Source organism: Lissotriton vulgaris, unplaced genomic scaffold (assembly GCF_964263255.1).
Source record: "Lissotriton vulgaris unplaced genomic scaffold, aLisVul1.2 SCAFFOLD_959, whole genome shotgun sequence".
Lineage (NCBI taxonomy): Eukaryota > Metazoa > Chordata > Amphibia > Caudata > Salamandridae > Lissotriton > Lissotriton vulgaris.
Genome location: NW_028250762.1, coordinates 104,529 through 112,678, shown reverse-complemented (window position 1 = coordinate 112,678; position 8,150 = coordinate 104,529). Strand labels below are relative to the sequence as shown.

At 42.9% G+C, this 8,150-nt stretch overlaps 1 long non-coding RNA gene across 1 annotated transcript in view; it reads right to left on the bottom strand.

The window, feature by feature from the left end:
* Positions 1 to 315: 315 nt before the first annotated feature.
* Positions 316 to 8,150, bottom strand: part of LOC147663127 (uncharacterized) — a 104,627-nt gene continuing 96,792 nt past the window's right edge. Inside the window, exon 3 of the long non-coding RNA XR_015305428.1 lies at positions 316 to 2,053. This is a non-coding gene — a long non-coding RNA (uncharacterized LOC147663127). The remainder of the gene's footprint in view (positions 2,054 to 8,150) is intronic.

The window sequence follows — 8,150 nt, the reverse complement described above, 5'->3', positions numbered from 1 at the left end:
CCAATAATGTTTTGCAAAAACTATGACAAGACAAAGCAAGTACTAACAAAAAAATGACAGCCAACTCCTGAACTACGCATAGGCCTCAATTTGTGATGGTTACAGTGGAAACAGGACGTAGGCTACGATGCGGAATTGTTAATTGCTAATAGAGAAGGATTGCATCTGCATACTTCCTATTATATAGGTTTGAATAAAGCTATGACGCCTTTTTAATTGTTGCTTTAGTCGCTCAAGTAATCCACTGTAGGTGGGAATGTGAAATAGAGTATTCATGTTCTATTAGTGTACATAAAACATGAAATCTAAAACAAATCCCGTGCAATATCCATTTATTTCAGTTTTATTTGTAAAGCATCAACAGCACAGGTTATGTGGATAGTTTCCATAAACCTGTACATCAACATTTAAAAAGATGAGGTTCTTTCTTCGGTGTGCAGCTTAAATATGGTAAAACAAGGAACATTACAGAGTAAAATTAACATAAGACAATTTAAAATACATTCCATCCTTTTTACTAGTCAGATGTAATCTGTCACGTTTACAATGATTATTTTTAATTTAGCAATATTACCCAACACAAAAGTGCTGATCGTTCATAATAATTACATTTTCTGCATTTCACAATCATAAATTTAGCTGCACATAGTGAGCTAATTCAGAAGGGATCTTATGAAAAAGTTGCATAATATTTAGGACACCACAACCAGTCCCTTTCATAGAAATCAAATGGCTTTCCAGTTTAATACATCCACTGTGACCACAGAACAAGTTGCATCTCATGTACTTAGTGGTGAAAGCTATATATTGAAAGTTTTTTCATGAACCTCCAATTTTATAAAATTGGCGGCCATACAAAAGGAAACTTTCAATGGGTTTTGTTACCCACATATCAAATATACCACAGTACTATATCAGAATATGATATGATAAAATTATTGCATAATGGAGACTACGTAAGAGCCTTTCTGATCTACTGTTTGAAGTAACACAAAGAAGATAATCATACAGTTCCTAACTGTGTTATTCAATACTGTAGTGGGATCATAAATAAGGTGTTATCCTTGTCTATATGCCGTCACTTGAAAAATAAATGAATAGCTCACTTTTCAAAAGAACATTGAGAGATTGTGTGGTTCAGGATTACAACAGTAAAATCCATTAATGCTGATGACAGCCATCCCTTTGAAGTATACAAGCATTGTGCTCAACATTAATGGCACTGACAGAAGATGGAAAGAACAAAATTATAGTAACAAATAGGGAGAAAAAATCATATTAGTTGAATAAAGAACCTGACATTGAAAGAAGGCAATTGTGATCTTGTGGTTTTCACACCTAATCACATGCAAATCAATATCAACATTTACTGTTAGAGCTGATCCACGAGCCAAGGCACAAAGTGAACGATATAAACTGGAAATTCAATCGGGTAGAGAATATAAAATAGTCAATAACATGAACTTTTGCTAGAAATCTATGGTAAAAAAAATATTTTGATAGGTGAACTTTCAAGTTAGCTAGATTAGCTGTACATTGATTTAATTTTTTTTAAAAGTAGAATGTAAACATGTTTTGCAATATTAATTTCCCTTTTTCTCTTGCCATTGAACTAGTTCACATGGAACGGTCTGAACTTTCCAAAACCGGGGTGCAACCCTTTAAATTACAAGAAAGAGCACTAGTGGCAGAATTTGGAATCTGCACAGGTTCCATAAATATTTCATTGACAGTTATCATGAAAAGGAAATGGGTAGTGTGGAAAAGGGCATCTGTATAATCAATAAATTAGGTATCATATTAACAATGTAACACATTTCTTTAAACCAGCAATTAAGGTTTCTTGTCAAACATAATATTAAAGTTCATCTGTGAGGCTTTTTCGATATAACCAATTTTACAGACCACTTGTACTTCATTGCCCAAAAAATACTGTTGTGAGCAGATATTGAATGAAAGCCGTGAACCCTGTTAGCAGGCGGGCGATTCCATTGTGGAAAGAGTCAAGATGCTTCTGTCATTGGTATAGAAGGGATCAGTGTCACTCCACGATCTACAGAAACAAAGAAAAAGTTTGACTGACTACAAACAAGACAGACATGATGATAATGAATAAAGAAACATTTTAATTTTTCATATAAAAACAGTCTTCTATTTCAAATACATAATTGAGCTGAAATTGATCCCACAGAAGATAACAGATTTAATCAGCAAATATCACTAATAACTGTCGCCCCCTCTGACTTTTGAAAACCCAATTTAAAATCAAAAAAGTAAAGAAAAATGTTTGCTCTTTAACTCCCTAGCACACCAAGTAAATAGCATCTAAAAGCTAGTTCCTTCCATATGGTGAAGTCTGTAACTAGATACGCTTACACTTGGATCCATATGAAAATTAAACTCCTGGTATTTATTTAGCTTCTTAAGATATAGTTTCCAGGGCCATAGGTACCAGTTCCAATGCCCAAAGACAGAAAGTGCCATAGAGAAGAAATGCTCCCTAGGAGACTTCTTAGGAGGTTCTGTTTTTTTTAGCAGCCGACTCCCCTTCCATCAACACACTAAAACCAAATAAAGAGGAGGTTTGGGTAAGTCCCCGTTAGACATTGGTTCATTTGGGTCATTTTCGGCAACTGCTTCATGAAAGTGTTGTGTTAAAATGGAGGAAGAAACTGTCCACTGTCAGGTGTACTCAAGCAAACCCGTTACCTCTCTGGAGCATCAGAAGCACGACTTTGGCAGCGGAAACCCTAAAACATGGGCATCGAAAAGTGTTTCTCGCAATTTATCCACCAGCATCTGCTGAAATGGAGGGCAAAGAACTTGAGGGTCTATAATTTGTGGAACTGGCCCTGAAAACATCTGACTGTCTCCCCTTCTCCACCATTAATAGTGAATGTATACATTCACCCTAGCTAAAAAGTAAGATTGGTGTTTTCAACAACCCTGACGGAAAAGCTTATGAACATAAACTGAGCGAGGAAACATTTCTTTCATAGTCTCAGGAGATTTTAACATGTGTCTCATGGGAGCTGCACTACCTAACGAAGTTTTGACAGCACAAGACCAGTATTGGGGCATACATCACCAAGAAAGCCTACAACTGCATACAAAAGACGAGAAAGGCCAGCTGTTACTAGGGAACCTGGAGAGTCTTGGGCTTAGGGTCCTGAACGGCCATTTTGCCAGGGACAAACTCCAGAGGATTTCATATCACTCTAAAGCAGAAGCATCCCTTATAGACTACACTTTGTTGGATGTACCTCTCATGCAAAATGTACTCTTGTTTACTCTTGAAGAGAAGATAGACAGCGAGCACCATCCACAGGAGATAGTTTTATCAATCACCCTTGGAGAACATGAGCCCTCAGCTGATCAGGAAACGACATCTTACATAATTAGTAATAAGATAATTAAATGGACATCCACCTACTTTCCAAATCTTATTCTAGGTGCGAAGAAATGTCTCCACAAGGTAAACTAGAGGGCCAGGCACTCCCAATTGATAACAACTTTAATGATATCTCGTCTCAATCCCCACTGGGACAGAGGGCACAGAGGGACAATCTAAATATTGCCTCATGGAACGCTGCAGGATTATCACTTAAGCTGAGTGACAATGGATGGTTGAAAGAGTGGCAGGATCACCAGGTAGTGTGCTTTCAAGAAACTTGGGCTACGGACTTGGTTTTTGTTAATGGTTACAGATCCTTTCAAACCAAAGCAATTCCATCTTCCTGAGGGAGGTCAAAAGGGGGCTTATTAAACTTAATCCAGAATGACCTAGAGGTCACCGAGACAATGTGGAGTAATCATAACCCAAACTTACTTATATTATTGTTGGAAATACCGCAAGAAGGGATATAGCTGCTAGTCAACTACTACAATATTAGATTTGGACCATAGATGCATCTGTTGGTGGAGGAGGTTGAGATAGAGATCACTGCAATACAGCACAAGACCTAAAGGGTTATCAATAACAAAATATGGCAGGGGAATTTTAATATACACCCCTGTAAAAATAAAGTACTCTCTACATGCGGCGTGGTGGATGCAAGGGGTAACCCAACCCATCATTTTGCACATGAGTATGGGGCTAGATTAAACCAGGCGGTCACAGAGTTAAACATAGACATGGTATGTCAGGATATTGAAGGGACTGGAAGCATCACGAAAACGGTTAAGAGGAACGGAGTGGGGACAACACTTGATTATATTCTGTTAACCCCTTCGTTAAGCCGTAGGGTTTGTAAGGTCGGCTATGCTTTTAACATCTATAGCGACCGTGCCATAGTTTCTTTAGAGCTGAACTCGGTCCGCAAAGTGAGACAGCATATTAGAAATGCTGGTAATCCCGCAGGAGTAAGAAGAAACGGGGTCCAGTTAAAATGGGCGAAGTGAACAAATTCAAGGTTACCCACGAGATAGTCTCAAATGCACAGGATGAAATTAATACGTGCTTTAACTCGGAAGCGATCCCTTCCGATGTAGTTCAGGCTTTTAATGGAATCTTGGGAAACATTAAAGGAGCATTAGCACGAAGGGCAAAAAATAGCGGCAAAGATGAAAAGAAAGGGTGGTTTGACGCTGCCTGTATAAAGGCAATGGTTGCTCGCCATAGAGCGCTTAAGGTTAAACCTAGGAACCCGGTCTATATAAATAGTCTGCGCGGCTCATATAAAGATGTTAGGAAAACTAGAGCAAGGGAGATCAGGCTAGAATTATTGGCAGACCTAGGCAGAGCAGCCCAACTAGGGAATAGCTCTGAGTTTTGGAGACTGATAAATGCCCTGTATTTTAAAACCGCATCTGACCTGTCCCTAGATGCTAATGTGGGAGAGGATGATTGGGTCTGCCATTTTGAACACATGTTTTGTGGTACAGATGTTCAACCAGGTCATAAAAGGACAGATATGGAGACTCAAAACAAACCACAAACGTTTTCCTATAGTGAGGTCAAGAAGGGGAAGGAGGACTGTAGTTTGGGGAAAGCCCTCGGGCCTGACGGCGTCCCAATAGATATTTTCCGAGAAAATGTAGATCTATGGACGCAGTTATTGACAAATGTTAGGAATAGCATTACCCGGGTAGGTCCTCCCCCATCATGGTCTTCAGGGGTGATCGTCCCGATCCACAAAAAGGGAGATAGGTCGATTCCAAATAATTATAGACCAATCTCCCTGTTGCAAAGTTAATGGCCCGTCATTTATTGTCATGGTTAGAGAAATGGGGAAGGGGCAACAACATTCTTATCCAAGCCCAATACTGATTCCAGCAGGTGAAGGGTACAATAGATCAAGCCCTAAATTTAGCCTTGACGATAGATACGTATACTAGTATAAAGGAAGGAAAATTATATATGGCGTTCATGGACCTGAGCGCAGCTTTTGACTGCGTGGTCCATGACAACCTTTGGAGTATAATGCAGTCGATGGGGGTGGACCTGGCAATATTAAACTTCATAAGGCAGCTTTATGTTAATGCAACAGCTTCAGTTAGCTACACAAAAAATGGAGACTGCACGCGCCCATTTAAAATTGGTAGGGGGGAGCTGCAGGGATGCCTGCTGGCTCCTTTTCTCTTCTCTTTGTACACTAATGGAATAGAGGGGTTATTCAAACAGAAGGTAATAAATGGGTTTTCAGAATGGCGGAATATAAGAGGTCTAAATCTGAGGTGGGGAAACACGCTCTGTGGTCATACCAAGGCAATACAACTTGATGGAGGGAGGGTTCTCATACCTAGCAATAGCAAATATCCTACAGCACAGATACATTCTGTTAAGGTTTAGAACTAACCTGATAGTGTGTATGCTAGGCTATCCGGAAAATTATTTTAGCATTAATGATTTGAGCATTTGCCCGTGTGACAATGTAGCAAATCAATCTGAGATACATCTAGTCCTTTTCTGTACACTATATGAAAAAGAAAGTAAAGCCTACCTGATGCTGATTTTAAATAAGACGAGGTTTACACAATGTAGGGTGGCCTTATATTTTTAAAAATCTTTACCAGACCCGTTTGTCTGCTTCTCAATAGCCTCATTCTATGGGCTTGTTTGAAGAAGAGAAAGGGATTGTGACGAGTTCTGTAAGATGTATTCTGAACAGTAAGTGATCTTGTGTCTTTCTTATGTGTTAATATGATATTATTGGATTTTAATGATGGTATTTTACGAAAATGTGATGTGTATGTATTTATTCTTTTATGATCATTTTAAATTTTGATCGATTAAAGAGTTTTAATGATGATGGCTCCACAAGTCAAACGTAAAGCAGGATCCCTTGAGGAGCTGGGAAAGCTTCACAGCTGAAAACGCAAGACTTTTTACAACAAGAACTCGGCCCACCGAGTCAGTGGCGTCAAGAGAAGATCGTTGGGAAAATTGCGCCATTCCCCTACCATCATGTAGAAAGCATATTAATTCTATCTGCGGCCCTTCTGGAATTGAAGGCAGAAGAACCTCGACCAAGTCTTGAAGGGTAGAGGAGGTGCGTGCAAACATGCAAGCCGATTTAAGGTGCGGATGCCAACACTGGCAGAGGCAAAAAGCTGGCGACCACAGGCGTTTAACCACCTAGACTCCCTGGTGGGAGGCAACAGAGGCAGGGCGGAGGAAGACTGCAAGTCGAAGGCCACCTGAACAACTAGGCCCTGAGCCCTAGGGTGAAGGGACAGACAGAGTGGATCATTTGGTGCAGGTTGATGTCGACGAGCTATAGCACGATCAACAGGGTCACCAGAGGAAGGCCTCACCCACGTGCCCAGCATGATGTCAAACAAGATTTCCCCTAGAGGCAGCAAAGGCTCCACTTCAACCAGCTCCATATAGAGAAGATCCAACAAAGGATCAGAAGGCAGAGAAATCAGAGGAGGGTGAAAACAAAGACTAGCTCCGGCCCTATGAATAGCCCGTACGTAGGCAGCACTGGCCTCAGTTGCCATCCGGGAAGGTGACAATAACCCATCTGTGGGGGAGGGTTGGAGATTAACCAGTCCACTAGACAGTAGAAGTGGAGGAGCCGGGGCCTACTCCGGAGTTCACGCCACACATGGTACCTGCACCATGGGCCGAAACGGCCACAGATCAGGGGAGTCCAGAGGTGCGTCAGCGTGTGGCATACGAGGAGGCGTAGACGCCGGCACCAGCGTCGACCGACGCCACGTGGGAGTTGCATCAACATCCGATGAGTCTGGTTGAATATCAGCCTCCTGAAATAGAGGAGTCGTGGACGTCGGCACCGCCGTCTACTGACGTCGAGCCGGAGTCGACTGGATGTCAACGACCTCCAAGGGGGACTCGGGCTGGGCGCTGACCGACGTCAACCCCACTGCAACGTATGGGGAACAGGGCGGCGAGCCCGGCGCCACCTCACACGTCGACGTAGGGAGCCGCTCAGGGCTATGCAGAGACTTAAGGCGTGGGCTAGACGGACGACTGGGAGGACCCAGTGGGCCGTGTCCCATCGGCATTGAATCAGCTCCGGAACCAGAGTCGATGCACACAGCCGGTGTAGAGGACAAACCCCTGACATGAGTGCCTTCCATCTCTATGGGACCCGAAGGCACACCAGGGAGAGGGGGTGACCCAAAGAGAGAGTGCAGGGCTTCAGAATAAGCCTCCATTTGGGCTTGTGTCGCTCCGGCACACGGAGGAGAGGACCGCTGGACGCCTGTTCCAGGCAGGAAGCGATAAGAGCAGGCGCCAGCGTCACGGGTAGGGGAGGAAGACCTCCTGGACTTATGCATGTGTTTACCTTCCGAACAACGTCTGCAGGAACAACCTCGGGAGTGGGCTTGATCCCAAGAGGGAGAGCGGTGACGCGAAGGTGCTGGACCGGACAGCCAGCAATTTCATCCCACGCTCCCGTAAGGACTTTGGTTTCATCCGCTGACAGTCGTCGTACTTCTGGGAGTCGTGGTGAACCCAGAGACACCACATACAGCTGGCGTGCAGGACCATTAACAACATCTGACGTGCACAAGTCTCACACGCCTTAAAGTCTGAAGGCATCGCACACTGTTCCGGGATGCCGAAGGCGTCAAGAAGGCCTAAAAAACAGGCCAAGGAACCGCTGGTTTTCCAGGTTGGGGCACGGAAAAGGAGAAAACTGACGTCAGCACGCCAGGAGGGGCATATATGGCTCCGC